This window comes from Nothobranchius furzeri, chromosome 19, assembly GCF_043380555.1.
Source record: "Nothobranchius furzeri strain GRZ-AD chromosome 19, NfurGRZ-RIMD1, whole genome shotgun sequence".
Lineage (NCBI taxonomy): Eukaryota > Metazoa > Chordata > Actinopteri > Cyprinodontiformes > Nothobranchiidae > Nothobranchius > Nothobranchius furzeri.
Window position 1 is genome coordinate 11,723,224 of NC_091759.1, and position 15,331 is coordinate 11,738,554.

At 46.5% G+C, this 15,331-nt stretch overlaps 1 long non-coding RNA gene across 1 annotated transcript in view; it reads right to left on the reverse strand.

Annotated features, from left to right (window-relative positions):
- Positions 1–14,961: 14,961 nt before the first annotated feature.
- LOC139064271 (uncharacterized) overlaps positions 14,962–15,331 on the reverse strand; it is a 450-nt gene continuing 80 nt past the window's right edge. The window contains exons 2-3 of the long non-coding RNA XR_011517338.1: positions 15,133–15,312; positions 14,962–15,060 (exon numbers count right to left, since the gene is read on the reverse strand). This is a non-coding gene — a long non-coding RNA (uncharacterized lncRNA). The remainder of the gene's footprint in view (positions 15,061–15,132; positions 15,313–15,331) is intronic.

A 15,331-nucleotide genomic window follows, 5' to 3' on the forward strand; every position in this document is an offset into this window, starting at 1 on the left:
TTTGCTGGGTTCCTTATAGGAGACTTTTTTCTGATTGGCTTGATGAACTGAATGAACTGACCTGTACTGGAATGTGTATTATGTGAAGTGCCTTGAGACGACTCTTGTCGTGATTTGGCGCTATATAAATAAACTTGAATTTAATTGAATTGAATTGTGAATGCGGGACAGAAAAGTTCTCCTGACCCTTCCCATCTTCAAATTAACTTTTGCTGAACTAAGCTTAACTGCTAATTAAATCAAGACCAGTTTCTTTCATTAGTTGTTGACAACACTAAGAACCTTCTCCCCTGATTAAACAAACATTTCTTCTGCATATTTTGCACAAACTTCTTTGCCTTGCTTGATTCACATGGTGTCACGGTCCTCACCTCTTGGCGCTCCTCCAGCCAGAGATTTATTCCTTAACACTTTGTTTTCCAGCATCCCACTCACCAGAACTCAGCCTCCACGTCCCCGGTCTCATCTATGAACAGAAATCAGCTCCTTCAGCCTTCATTTAGTCATTGTTTCACCCGACTCGTGTTGAGAGTTGCGAGCCACTTAGCTCATCCTACCAACCTGCAATTGACTAGTACTTCAACTCTTCCTCTCTGGAATGGTCTCGTGTCCTTTTTGGTATCACACATGCATTCATAGATCAAATCACATGTCATTGTTTCCCAATACTTGTTCCTTCATGTCTGGGTCATAACACTATCCACAGTGGAACTCTGCCTCCTTGGTCAATTCCGTCCTTTTGCAGACACATCGCAGAATAATCATGTCGATTTTTGACCGCCTTCGCCCCTTCAGACAATCTTAAGGCTGCGTACAATTAACGTAACGACTCTAAAGTTAATTTTATTAGATAAAACTGCCTCTTATGGTGAGTTATGAGCGCTGTGGTCCACCCAGATGGATCATAAATTATGACTTTCCAACTTGTTGGATGGTCTTGATCTGATTTTCACAGAGAAACAAGACTGCTGCCTGTTGAATGTAACGTGTAGCCATTAGAAAGCCAGGTGACGGAAGCATACCACAAGCTCCTCCCCTGCCATTTTTGTTTACCTTGATATAATGTTTGTGTCGCAAGATATCCTGTCTGAGCCAGGAATGCCTGGGAAGGCAGGATGGATCTCTCATTCATAAAAAATTGGCCGACAACTTAAAAATCCTGCCATGTGAACAGGTATTTAGTGGGTGAATCTTTTGCATCAAGAGAAGGTCTTCATTTGTCTGAACAAAAAACTACCCACTCACCAACTATCACAACGATTTTCAAATAAAAATCTGCAAACCCGACAGGCTTAGCTGATTTTTGTGTATGCAAAGACTGATTCGCTGCGACAGACATCTTGATCTCCTTGAGTCCAAAAGTGAATCAGTTGTTAAAATGCATCCAACAAGTAAAAATATTATACCGTAAATCCTCTAATACAGGCCCGGGCCTGTATTTTACTCAAGCTCATCAAGCTCCAGGCCTTTATTGGAAGGAGGACCAGAATTAGAGGCAGGCCTCTATTTCTATTTGAGCAAAATGAACTAATGGTTCGTTGGAGTTTTTGACAATTAAAATTGCGCCCACATTTTCAAAGTTAAACACATTTCTTTTAACAACGGTAGTTTCTGCTTCAGCCCTCTCCCCCTCCCCCTGCGCAGCGGCCGCAAACTCACTGATGCGCCTGCAGCCTCTCGGAGTTCCTGCTGCTCTAAACATTAAATTAATTATTTCATTTTCTGTTCCTCACTTCTGATTACCTTCAATGGCGTCTGTTTGTTGCAACCACCAGGTACAAAAACTAACTTGTTTTTATTTGACTATTTTTCTGTCCTGCCTGTTTATTATCTTCCTGCATCTCCTCTCAATCCTAAAGAGAAACTGCTACCTGGGTTCATATATATTCACCTCATGAGTTACCTTTGAACTGCAGTTCTAAAAGATCTACCGACCGCAAAAACAGCGGAGTGCTCGCCGTCCACATCAGTGATCGGTGCGTCACCGAGGACAAAACAGGTGATGTGCCCCGATCCACAGCAGCGAAACGCATCAGGCACAAATAAAAGACAGAAAACATAAAAGGGAATGAGCCAACATGAACGATCGCGTGTTAAATTAGTTTTTGAGGTGGCGACACCTGATTTGATAATGTTACTGTGGCCGTGCTCAGGACGCAGATGTCTGGAGCGCGTCAACAATCAGAGCTTTGCATGCGCAAGCTGGTTAAGGTTAGGATGGGGGTGAGGGGAATGTTAAATTGCAAGAGGGTAAAGGTCACAACTTGGTTAAATGTCCGTTTTTACGTCGGGTGTCAGTACCGACGCTCTGGCACAGCGCGTTGCCTCCAGACGCGCAGGAGCTTGTCACCTGCTGACAGCAGGCTGCTGTCTTTTCCGAGGACTGCATCTTGCCGGTCATTATCACGTGACAGCGACTAGTCGATGACAGGCATAAAAAGTCACTATAGAGCGGTGAAGTCGACTAGTGACTAGTTCATACAACCCCTGCTACTGCTCCCCAGAGTGTTCTGCAGCATAATCAGCACGTTCTCTTTGAACTTGATATCAAATTTTCGCCTCCTCTTCGTCTCCGCACGGTTAAAGTTACCCTCGCGGTCTATCACTGGCAAATCAAAAGTGAGACGATGACACAACCTCCCCCCGTACTTGCTTGTTACCACATTCCACCCGGCCACAACAAAAAAAACGGCCATTATCCACGTCCGCCGACTCCGACACCGGCCAAAATATGATACCCGGCAGTTAATTAAATACAGGCTAATATTAGAGGATTTACGGTAGTTGCCTTTTGCTTTTTAGCTTAATAATACTGTTTGGCCTGGAATTAGTTGCCTTTTTTCTCCTGAGCAGCCTAAATTTATTGCATCACTCTGTTAGCTTTGTATCTTTTCTGCAGAGTAATCCCTCACCTCATAGACAAGAAAGCTCTGGGCTTTATCTTATTCTTCACAGTTGTGAATTCACGTAAACGGTTTGATGAGATGTTTGTTCTTGGCTGAACTTGAACTTTGATCTAAAGGGCAAACACGTATCAACCTGTGTGATTTGTTGTCTGTTTCTCATTTAAGGAGGTTAAAACAGGCTCTTATGCTCATGACTGAAGCTTTTTGCTGAGAGAATGTGTTGGTTTTTGTAGCGGTTAGTGTGTGTGCATGTAAAGTATGAACACAAAAGAAGTCAAAAGCAATTTTCACACATGAACAGAGTAGATTTCTTGAGTGTGCAGTCAATTCTCTCTGCACTTCTTCTGCTGTTTGCACATGTACTTCACAGCGGGGTGCTGCGTGCTGAAGATCACCAGCCAGGCAGGGGTGTTGTGGCTGGGCACAGACGATGGAGGACATGATGCAAAAACGGTGCAAGGATCATGGATGAGGCTCCTTGATGAATGTTTTTGTGTTGATATTGTAATATATTCACAATGCTAGAAGCAAGTTAAATGAAATATACAGGTCACACACACACACACACACACACACACACACCCAGAATATTAGCTCAGACATTCCTTTAAACCACTTGAGGTGTGTGTTGATTTTTTTTCCACTTTTATCACAGAAACCTTATTATGCCTCAAATTATTTACTCTCCTACATAATCAAAATATCTATTGTTGCATGCAGAGGTCAAAGGTCAGCAGTTATTACCCAGCTATAAATCCTCTGATTTGTCATTATCACTCACCGCCACACGGCCGAGGTTAACCAGTAATGTTTTTATTTGCTTGTTAGGAAAACATTTCATGAACCAGTAGATGGATTTGAATGAAACTCTCAGAAAGTAATGTTTATCTATTACTGATTAGCTGCTTGAGTCAATCTGAGTCAAGACGGCCACCACAGCTCATTGATATTAGCATTTGCAGTTTGTTTTGATGTAGTACCTGAGAGTCATTCATCATGCATAATGTTATCTTTCTAGATTTGACAAAAACAAATATCAACCCATTGGTTTTCATCATAAGGTTCAGTTTCAAATTTCAAATGAAAATAAAATAACATTTTTTACTCCTCCTTGAACCGTCACCTTATCGTGGTGGAGGAGTTTGAGTGCCCTAATGATCCTAGGAGCTATGTTGCCTGGGGCACTTAGTGCCCCTGGTAGGGTCTCCCATGACAAATTGGTCTTAGGTGAAGGGTGAGACAAAGAACGGTTCGAAGGATCTTTCATGGCGGTGAAAACGAAGAGTCGGAGTACCCGGCCCGGAGGGTTACCGGGGTCCCACCCTGGAGCCAGGCCTGGGGTTGGGGCCCGTGAGCGAGCGCCTGGTGGCCGGGCTTTCGCCCATGGGGCCCACCGGGCCCAGCCCGAACCGGATACATGGGCTCGTCCAACTGTGGACCCACCACCCGCAGGAGGAACATGAAGGGTCCGGTGCAATGTGAATCGGGTGGCAGACCAAGGCGGGAGCCTTGGCGGTCCAATCCCCGGACAAGGAAACTAGTTTTTGGGACATGGAACGTCACCTCGCTGGCGGGGAAGGAGCCGGAGCTTGTGGCAGAGGTTGAGCGGTACCGGCTAGATATAGTCGGACTCACCTCGACACATTGCATTGGCTCTGGAACCCGAGACCTGGAGAGGGGTTGGACACTCTACTTTGCTGGAGTTGCTCCGGGTGAGAGGCGGAGGGCTGGGGTTGGCTTTTTGTTAGCCCCGAGACTCTCTGCCTGTGTTTTGGGGTTTACCCCGGGGGACAAGAGGGTAGCTTCCTTGCGCCTTCGGGTCGGGGAACGGGTCCTGACTGTTGTTTGTGCGTATGGGCCAAATATCAGTTCAGAGTACCCACCCTTTTTGGAGTCCCTGGGACGAGTGCTAGATAGTGCTCCATCAGGGGACTCCATTGTCCTGCTGGGGGACTTCAATGCTCACGTGGGCAATGACAGCTTGACCTGGAGGGGTGTGATTGGGAGGAACGGCCCACCTGATCAGAACTCGAGCGGTGTTTTGTTATTGGACTTCTGTGCAAGCCGCAGTTTGGCCATAACGAACACCATGTTCGAACATAAGGATGCCCACCGGTACACTTGGTACCAGGGCAGCCTAGGTCACAGGTCGATGATAGATTTTGTAGTCGTATCATCTGACCTGCGACCGTATGTTTTGGACACCCGAGTGAAGAGAGGGGCGGAGCTGTCAACTGATCACCTCCTGGTGGTGAGTTGGATCAGATGGCAAGGGAACATGCCGCGTAGACCTGGCAGACCCAAACGCATAGTGAGGGTCTGCTGGGAACGCCTGGCAGAAGAACCTGTCAAGACGGTCTTCAACTCCCACCTCCGGCAGAGCTTTGACCACGTCCCGAGAGCAGTGGGGGACATTGAGTCCGAGTGGGCCTTGTTCCACTCTGCGATTGTCGAGGCGGCTGTTGCTAGCTGTGGTCGTAAGGTGGCCGGTGCCAGTCGTGGTGGCAACCCCCGTACCCGCTGGTGGACACCAGAGGTTCGGGGAGCCGTCAGGCTGAAGAAGGAGGCCTACAGGGCGTGGCTGGTCTGTGGGTCTCCGGAGGCAGCAGACAGGTACCGGATAGCCAAGCGGGGTGCAGCAGTGGCAGTTGCCGAGGCAAAATCTCAGGCGTGGGAGGAGTTTGGTGAGGCCATGGAGAAAGACTATCGATCGGCTCCAAAGAGGTTCTGGCAAACTGTCCGGCGCCTCAGGAGAGGAAGGCAGCAACTCGCTCACACTGTTTACAGTGGGGATGGGGAGCTGCTGACGTCAACTGAGGCTATAGTCGGACGGTGGAAGGAATACTTTGAGGAGCTCCTCAATCCCACCAATGCGCATTCCGAGGAGGAACCAGAGCTGGGAGGCCTGGGGATGGACTGTCCGATCTCGGGGGCAGAAGTTGCTGAGGTAGTCAAACAACTACACAGCGGCGGAGCCCCGGGGGCGGATGAGGTTCGTCCTGGGTATCTCAAGGCTATGGATGTTGTAGGGCTGTCATGGTTGACAGGTCTCTACAACATTGCGTGGTCATCGGGGGCAGTTCCTAGGGAGTGGCAGACCGGGGTGGTGGTCCCCATCTTTAAGAAGGGTGACCTGAGGGTGTGTTCCAACTATAGGGGGATCACACTCCTCAGCCTCCCTGGAAAGGTCTACTCCAAGGTACTGGAGAGGAGGGTCCGATCGATAGTTGAATCTCAGATAGAGGAGGAGCAATGTGGTTTTCGTCCTGGCCGTGGACCAGTGGACCAGCTCTATACCCTTGCAAGGGTGATGGAGGGGGCATGGGAGTTTGCCCAACCAATCCACATGTGCTTTGTGGATTTGGAGAAGGCTTATGACCGTGTCCCCAGGGGCACCCTGTGGGGGACGCTCCAGGAGTATGGGGTGGGTGGCTTTCTGTTAAGGGCCATTCAGTCCCTTTACCAGAGGAGCGTGAGTTTGGTCCGCATAGCCGGTAGTAAGTCGGACCTGTTCCCAGTGAGGGTTGGACTCCGCCAGGGCTGCCCTTTGTCACCGGTTCTGTTCATCACATTTATGGACAGAATTTCTAGACGCAGCCGTGGTGTGGAGTGTGTCGAGTTTGGTGGCAGGAGAATCTCGTCTCTGCTTTTTGCGGATGATGTGGTCCTCCTAGCTTCATCCAGCTCTGACCTTCAGCTCTTGCTGGGTAGGTTCGCGGCCGAATGTGAAGCGGCTGGGATGAGGATCAGCACCTCCAAATCTGAGACCATGGTTCTCGACCGGAAAAGGGTGGCTTGCCACCTCCGGGTCGGGGGAGAGGTCCTACCTCAAGTGGAGGAGTTTAAGTATCTCGGGGTCTTGTTCACGAGTGAGGGTAGGAGGGATCGGGAGATCGACAGGCGGATTGGTTCGGCGTCTGCAGTGATGCGGACGCTGAGCCGATCTGTCGTGGGGAAGAGGGAGCTGAGCCAGAAAGCCAGGCTCTCGATTTACCGGTCGATCTACGTCCCAATCCTCACCTATGGTCATGAGCTTTGGGTAATGACCGAAAGAACGAGATCGCGGATACAAGCGGCCGAAATGAGTTTCCTCCGTAGGGTGGCCGGGCTCAGCCTTAGAGATAGGGTGAGGAGCTCGGACATTCGGGAGGGACTCGGAGTAGAACCGCTGCTCCTCCGGATCGAAAGGAGCCAGTTGAGGTGGTTTGGGCATCTGGTCAGGATGCCTCCTGGACGCCTCCCTGGGGAGGTGTTTCGGGCATGTCCTGCCGGCAGAAGGCCCCCGGGTCGACCCAGGACACGTTGGAGAAGTTACATCTCCAATCTGGTCCGGGAACGCCTTGGGGTCCTGCCGGAGGAGCTGGTGGACAAGGCCGGGGAGAGGACGGCCTGGAGCTCCCTAGTTGGGATGCTGCCCCCGCGACCCGGACCCGGATAAGCGGAGGAAGACGAGACGAGACGAGATTTTATTTATGTAGCACTTACTGCAACCGTCAAGGACACCCAAACAATACAAAACCAGCAACATAAGTTAAACATCATAACATTACTTTAAAAACATAAAAAAACAATGAATATAAAAAAGAGCATTGAAAATTTAAAGTGTCAGTAGCAGAGAAACTGAGCCATCTGCCTCCTGGTTCAAGGTTTAAGTAGATCTGAGGTGTCTGGATAAAGAGGGAATTTATAGTCATCCTAACTGGAGCATCTCCAATGGGAGCAAGTACAGAGCCCTGTGGTACGCCCCATTGGAGTGACCTTTCCAGGAGGATGAAGCTTCACCCTGGTTTTTTAGTAAAACATCTTTTTTGTTTTATTTTGTTTAAGATTTTCATGAGCAAATGAGGGAGATCACTATGTATTTTTAATACAAAATAGAAGAGTTGTTAAACTTTTTAACACACAATCTTCAGCCCACACAGACCAGAACACAATAGCAGCACCAGAACCATCCCAATAAGAATTTCTGCTTCGCTTGAAGTCAACTCTCAGTGGTTTAGAGGCATCATGGGACACGTTTCTTTCTGAATTTTCAGTTTTCTGTCTCATCCAGCTGTCTGAAAAAGCTTTTGTACTCCACATACATCAGAAATAAAAAAAAGAATACTTTGTGTTGATTTGCGGACAGTATCCTCCCTGCCTTTAAACTTCTTCCTGCTGTTCGGCTGCCGACTCTCACAATTTGCACAAAATGATGAAACGCACATCAGAGAGGAGCAGAGTTACCATTTAATATGGAGACAAATAAACAGCAGACAGTCACAGAAAAAAAAAATCACATTTCTCCGATAAGGTTGAGATGCTAATTAAAACCTGCATTTAAAAAACTTCCTTACAGTTTATCAATATTTTTATATTTAATAAAACCCCAATCAGACTCGCTGGTGGGACTTTTAATGGCTCGCTGCTCATCAACAGAGAGGTCGTTCTGTGATCAGATGAGATGCTGGGAAAGCTACGATGAGCCATCCTTCTTCACTTCATTATTTTTCAGCCTTCGTGCACAGCAGGCTTGTGACCCACAGCCGCCCGGCTCCCATACAGCTCGCAGGGAGCTCCGCTTTACAACCGCAGCTCCTCACTGGGAGCCTCCCATTAAAACTTCAGCCTAAAACATCGAGCCGATCCACTGAAGCAGCTTCTAATGCCTAAAGAGAAATCCCTGCTCTGAGTTTGACCCATCATAAATATTCTGGTAGGTGTATTACCTCAGAGCTGGGCCTCAGTGATTTTAGTTTTTTACTAGATTTCACCCCTCTGAAAACCCTCAAACAGCTGTTTTTACATCTCGGTGCCCAAATCCTTTAAACATTTACTGCTTGTGCAGACAAATCAAGTAGTTATAGCTGAAATTGTTACTCAGCCTGTCAACTAAATGATTAATCAGCCACTTGTGAAATGTTCTCAATTCAGACTGAAATATATTAGCTTTTAAACTTTACATGATCTTCATTAATCAAACCCCTGGTTGTCTTTTCAGAGGATGGTTGTTGTCTTTGGTGTCCTGATCCCCTTGCAAGCTGTTTTGTTCACATTTTTGAAAACGTATAATGTTATTTTTTTTATTGTCCTTTAACAAAAATAGAATCATTTCTTCCTCTTTTCAATACTTTCTCCATACATACTGTTTCTCAAAAGGGGTTGTCATCAATCAAATTGCCATCTGAAACAAAAAGGCAGTCATGTTCAAGGGGGAAGTAGATCTGAGTCGTCTGCACAGAGGGAATTTAACATCATCCTGATGGAGGAGTACCTTCAGTGTGTGCAAGTACAGGACAAAGGAAATGGACCAAGGACAGAGACCTGTGGTACACCCGTAACCAAAAAATAAATAAATAAACAAACAACTTATCATTAACCAGATGAAGAGGTCACAGGTTTCAAATGTACAACATTTACAAAGCAGCTTGCTTTCCATCGGATGCGTGTTTGTCCTGTAATGCCTGTGAACGCCGCCACCGTTATAGTGTGTTTCCACCGGGTCAACATCATTTATGGTTCGGGTTTAGTTTTTACGCTCTACTCTTCCAGAACACGTCCAGCTCAGCAGTTAAGATCAGGACGAACAAGAATTTGAATTCAAAATCATCTCCAGCAGAGAAAAATCGTCCAGTTGCGACGTTCTGGAGCTTACGACTTGAACCGGCTTGCTTCTTGTAAACGGCTTCGCTGTTCTTTCTCCAGTCCAGTCTGTTGTCCAGGTGAACTCCAAGGTATTTATATTCCTCAACCACCTCCACATCTTCTCCCATGATGGAAACAGTGTTTGACTCCACCCTGTTTCTTCTGAAGTCTAAAATTATCTCCTTTGTTTTGTTCACATTCAAGGTCAGATGATTGTTTCCACACCATGCCACAAAGCGCTCCACCAGCTCTCTGTACTCAGCTTCCTGTCCATCTCTGATACACCCGACAACTGCAGAGTCATCTGAGTATTTCTGTAGATGACAGGTCTCTGATTTGTACTGGAAGTCTGAGGTGTACAGGGTGAAAAGAAATGGAGAGAGTACAGTCCCCTGTGGTGCTCCAATGTTACTGATCATCTGGTTTGATGTGCTGTTCAGGGGTTCTGGAGAGGAGGGTACGTCGAATTGTTGAACCTCAGATTCATGAGGAGCAATGTGGTTTCCGTCCTGGCTGTGGAACACTGGACCAGCTCTATACTCTTAGGGGGGTCCTGGAGGGTGCGTGGGAATTTGCCCAACCAGTCTACATGTGTTTTGTGGATTTGGAGAAGGCGTTTGACCGCGTCCCTCAGGGGGCCCTGTGGAGGGTACTCCGGGAGTATGGGGTACCAGGCCCTCTGATACGGGCTGTTAGATCCCTGTATGACCGGTGTCAGAGCGCATTGCCGGCAGTAAGTCGGGCTCGTTCCCAGTGAGAGTTGGACTCCGCCAAGGCTGCCGTTTGTCACCGATTCTGTTCATAACCTTTATGGACAGGATTTCTAGGCGCAGCCAAGGTGTGGAGGGCATCTGTTTTGGTGGTCTGTGGATCAGCTCTCTGCCTTTTGCAGGTGATATGGTCCTGTTGGCTTCATCAGAACGTGATCTTCAGCTTTCGCTACAGCGGTTCACAGCCGAGTGTGAAGCAGCTGGGATGAGAATCAGCTCCTCTAAATCTGAGACCATGGTCTTGATTCGGAAAAAGGTAGAATACCTTCTTCGGGTCAGGGAGGAGGTCCTGCCACAAGTGGAGGAGTTCAAGTATCTCGGGTTCTTGTTCACGAGTGAGGGAAAACTGGAGCATGAGATCCATAGGCGTGATTGGTGCTGCATCTGCAGTGATGCGGGCGTTGTACCGGTCTGTCGTGGTGAAGAGAGAGCTGAGTCAGAAGGCGAAGCTCTCGATTTACCGGTCGATCTATCCTACCCTCACCTGTGGTCATGAGCTTTGGGTAGTGACCGAACAAGATTGCGGATTCAAGCGGCCAAAATGAGTTTTCTCCGCAGAGTGGCTGGGCTCTCCCTTAGAGATAGAGTGAGAAGCTCGGTCATCCGGGAGGGGCTCGGAGTAGACCCGCTGCTCCTCCGCATTGAGAGCCAGTTGAGGTGGCTCGGGCATCTGGTCAGGATGCCCCCTGGATGCCTCCCTGGTGAGGTTATCCAGGCACGTCCAACTGGGAGGAGGCCTAAAGGGAAACGCAGGACACGTTGGAGGGACTATGTCTCTCACCTGGCCAGGGAACACCTTGGGATTCCCTTGGAGGAGCTGGCCCAAGTGGCTGGGGAGAGGGAAGTCTGGGCCTCTCGCCCAAGTCTACTGCCCCCGCAACCTGACTCCGGATAAGCGGATGAAGATGGATGGATGGATGGATGGATGGAGAGTTTTTACATTATCTGTAGATAAATCTAATTACTTACAGCTAACGGTTGAAATACAAACCCTGCATCCTGTTTCCGCCCGTGTGCGTTTCCTCTTTTCGAGGCATATTGCTTTCACCTTTCTGTCCTGACACGTCGTGTTCTCCCTCGGTTTGCTGTGATTTGTGTTTAAAACACCCAAATTAACATCCTCCAAAAGTGTTGGTGCCATATCTTTTTTTCGCCAGGGGTTGTGCTAGGCCACTCACTTGACTCCCACAGTTAAAACTTCTCCAATTAATTTCCACAACTTGTTTCCCTAGTGTTGTTCTTGTTTTTTTTAAGCATCTGCCGTGCTGTAACTGATAAACTTCTTGTCATTAGTGGTGAAACTTCCTCGACCATGTGATTTTACATCCCGATTCTTGTTATTTGTGTTGACATGCGGCGCTACTTCCAATCATAAGCCTGTATTTTTATTGAGATAACTGACTAAACATGTTAGTGAGAGAAACAAAACAGGAATTTATTTCGAGATGGATAAATGGCAGCTTTGTTTGCAGGAAACGATGTTTGAACGAGTTTGACTTTGCTGTGAGCGACAGCGTGGGTCACGAAGATGATGGCGAACGTAACGACGGGGTTGACCATTCGTCAACACAACACTAGCGGTGCCCGAGGTTTGTCTGATGTGAAGTAAAAGAAAGCACATCAGAGAAAACCAAAGTTAATCCTGAAACCGTCTCAGAAAGTGCTCCGAGAAAAAAAGCACGAGTGTGAGAATAGTGAAAAGCTGAATGTCTATTTAAGACCGTGGAGCAGAAGAAGTGGCCCTTCTCTTTGATCATCCTGAGAACCATCCGTCTGATTTAGCACCTCTGAGGTGAAACACGAGGCACCTTTGCTTTTAGAAAGCCTGCTTGTCAACTCTAACCCCTGAGCAGCAGAAAATGTGCATCTAACCATCTGCCAAGTTTGTTTTGATTCTAAAAAAAAAGCAATGAAAGGACATTTCTGAAGTGGAGAAGAATAAAACATTTTCTCCTCATGTCAGAGCCCGATCACGCCCGTGTTTACATACTATTACATGCAAACATTGACCTAAATCTGCAGTACGAGTTTCTTTCTGCGGCGGGCAATCACAAAAGAAGAATAAAGTCCATCAGGTGCATGAGAGATGGATGAAAACAGCAGGATGGAACGTGGGTTTGCTGTAAATCTTGTAGTGAACATTTATTATTGACTTTGTGGATTTCCCCGTATCTCTCTGCTATCCCAGGTGATTTAAGGGCTTTAGTGAAGAGATTCTAGCTTGTTTGACCACATGTAGACGGCTGAAGCATATTAACATAAAAAAACAGATTATTGGTATAGTAGTATTAGTATTTAGATTATTACTTTAATCAAAGGTTATAAGGGCCAATTTTATTTCTTCATTAATTTTATAAAAATTATTATTATTATTATAGGGTTGTTACATAGCATTAAACTTTAAATGGTTTGGTTCTCAAATCAAATTGACTTCATTTTTTTACATTACCATCCATCCGTCCATCCATCCATCCATCCATCCATCCATCCATCCATCCATCCATCCATCCATCCTTCTTTCTGTCTGTCTGTCTGTCTGTCTATCATATGTCTGTCTATCATCTATCTATCTATCTATCTATCTATCTATCTATCTATCTATCTATCTATCTGTCTATCTGTCTATCAATCTGTCTATCCATCCATCCATCCATCCATCTATTCCCCTTAAACATCTGGATCTCCCCAGACTTACCTGCTTCATCTTCCTACAAAACTAAAACCAGTTGAGGTGGCTCAGGCTTCTGGTCTGGTGAGGTTTTCTGTAGACGTCCAACAGGGAGGAGACCCAAAGGAAGACTCAGGACACGCTCGAGGGACTATTATTCTCGGCTGGCCAGGGAACGCCTTAGGATTGCCCCCAGGAGGAGCTGCCCCCGTGACCCAACCCTGGAAAGGCGAAGGAAAACGTGAGTACATTTTGATTATCTTTCTGAATCGTCAGCTGGATATCAATCTAACAGCTGTCTACTGCAGGTAGGACACTGACTACTCACAAGTGCTCTTAAAGTGTCACCACAGAAATCTACCCCTTCATGAGTCCTTTATGTGACCTTTTCATGCAAGTAAAAATATAGATTTGTTGATTTATTCATTATCTATCACTGAAAATAAAAAAAGCTGAATTACTTGCCATTAAGTAAGAGTTTTTTTCCATTTCCACAAGTTATTTCAGGGCAGAATCAGAATCAGCTCCTGCATTTTAACAAATTCATGAAATACTTTATTTTCTGCTAATTGTGTTTCCACAGACCCATAATATGTCAGTTATACACTCCTGATGTACAAGTGTGTGTCAAGTTTGTCAAAAGGGTGTTTTCACTCATACACCCATAAACACACACACCTGTCACAAGTGTCAGCACTCATACATGAGTGTCACTGTATCTGCAGCGCTGGAGAAGAACAACGGCAGCCTACACACACACACACACACACACACACACACACACACACACACACAGTTCAGCTAAATGGAGCATTTTACAGGAAAATCTTCAGCTCGATGAGGAGGAACACACTCAGACACACACACTCTCTGCGTGAATACGGAGCTAAAAGGCAGACCGATAACCACACTCCAACACGGGCAGCACTTAGTCAAACACACACACGTTACAGCATTTGGGGGCACAACAGCTTTCATTCCCGACTACTGCTCTATATCTCACGGAAACACGATTTCACACTGAACTTTTCAACTCAGTCTTTCAGCAGAAGAAGAAAGACGACGGAAGAGTGTGTGAGCAGAAAACTCTGAACGCATCGGTATTTTTGGCAGCCGGTGAGTGAGGCGATGCTTCCATGTGGATCCACCGCGCCCGCCTCCTCTGTGTTTACCCCGACAACAGCGTGAACTGTTTTTAGACTACTCAGAATATCAAGGTGCTAAACTGTGACTCCGTATGAGTAAACATGTCTTCTACCTAAACGATACCTGGTGTCACTTTAAGGGAGCCACCAAATACAAATGTTGAAAAATTCTGCACGTTTTGCTGCAATTTATTTTTTTTGAGTGAGCGTGTTCCAAATGTTTGACGCACTTTCAGTTAAAAACTCCCAAATTATTCAAAATGTTGCCAAACCACTTCCATTTCACTGCATTTAGCTTTAGTTTTAAAACTGTCAATGTTGCTAACATACTGCACGCAGTTCGTAAGGTCAAGGAAAACTTAATATTCTGTTAGGTTCACTTAAAGAGGAAATGATGCAAAACTCACCTTTTGGGCAAATGGGGGTCTTTCCTGCCTCTAGGAGGACTCCAAAGTTGATTTGTGATGTCACAAATGGGAAAATTAGCGTATAATCATATCTTACATGAAGTACACTCCCAGCTCATCCAGTAAATGCAGCTATAAGAGCCCCTCCCAGATTTGGGGGCTTCTCAGCTTATAGCAGCCTGAGCGGGGAATGTGTGGGTGTGGCCAGTTCCTGCTTAAAGTGACAGAGCTCCGAAACGACTCATTTTGCAAGGTACTAAAATGTCAAGAATATAAATGCTGACATCACTATATGAGAGGGGTTTGTGCAAAGAATTTTATCAACGTGTTCAGTATCGACCATAGAATTATTTAAAATTCACATTTGACATACATTTATTATTCCTCCTAATGTCATGATGGCTGGTAATTTCTTAACCCACATGAAAAATCACTCAGGGATAAGGTAAGAGATGATAAAATATCTTTATTTTATAAGAAAACAAAGCGAAAACTGAGGGCGCTGATCCAAACGGGACAGGAAACGAGGCAACTCCGACTCTAAGAAGAACGGTGAGTGTGATTAGAAATTGAGAACCAGGAGATGATTAATCATGAGGGGAACGGGCTTACTGAGTTGAGCAGGACGAGGGGCAGGAGGGAGAGGCAAGTCAGGTTGATGCAGGGAGGAGATGGTCGCTGGAGGAGATGCTGGATGCAGGAAGGCAGGTGAGCGGTGGAGAGCAGGAGGCCAGGGAAGCTGAACGACGCTTGTGATAAATCACACCTCAGGCAGGTGGAGGGAATCCAGGGCTGGTACAGACAAGAATGC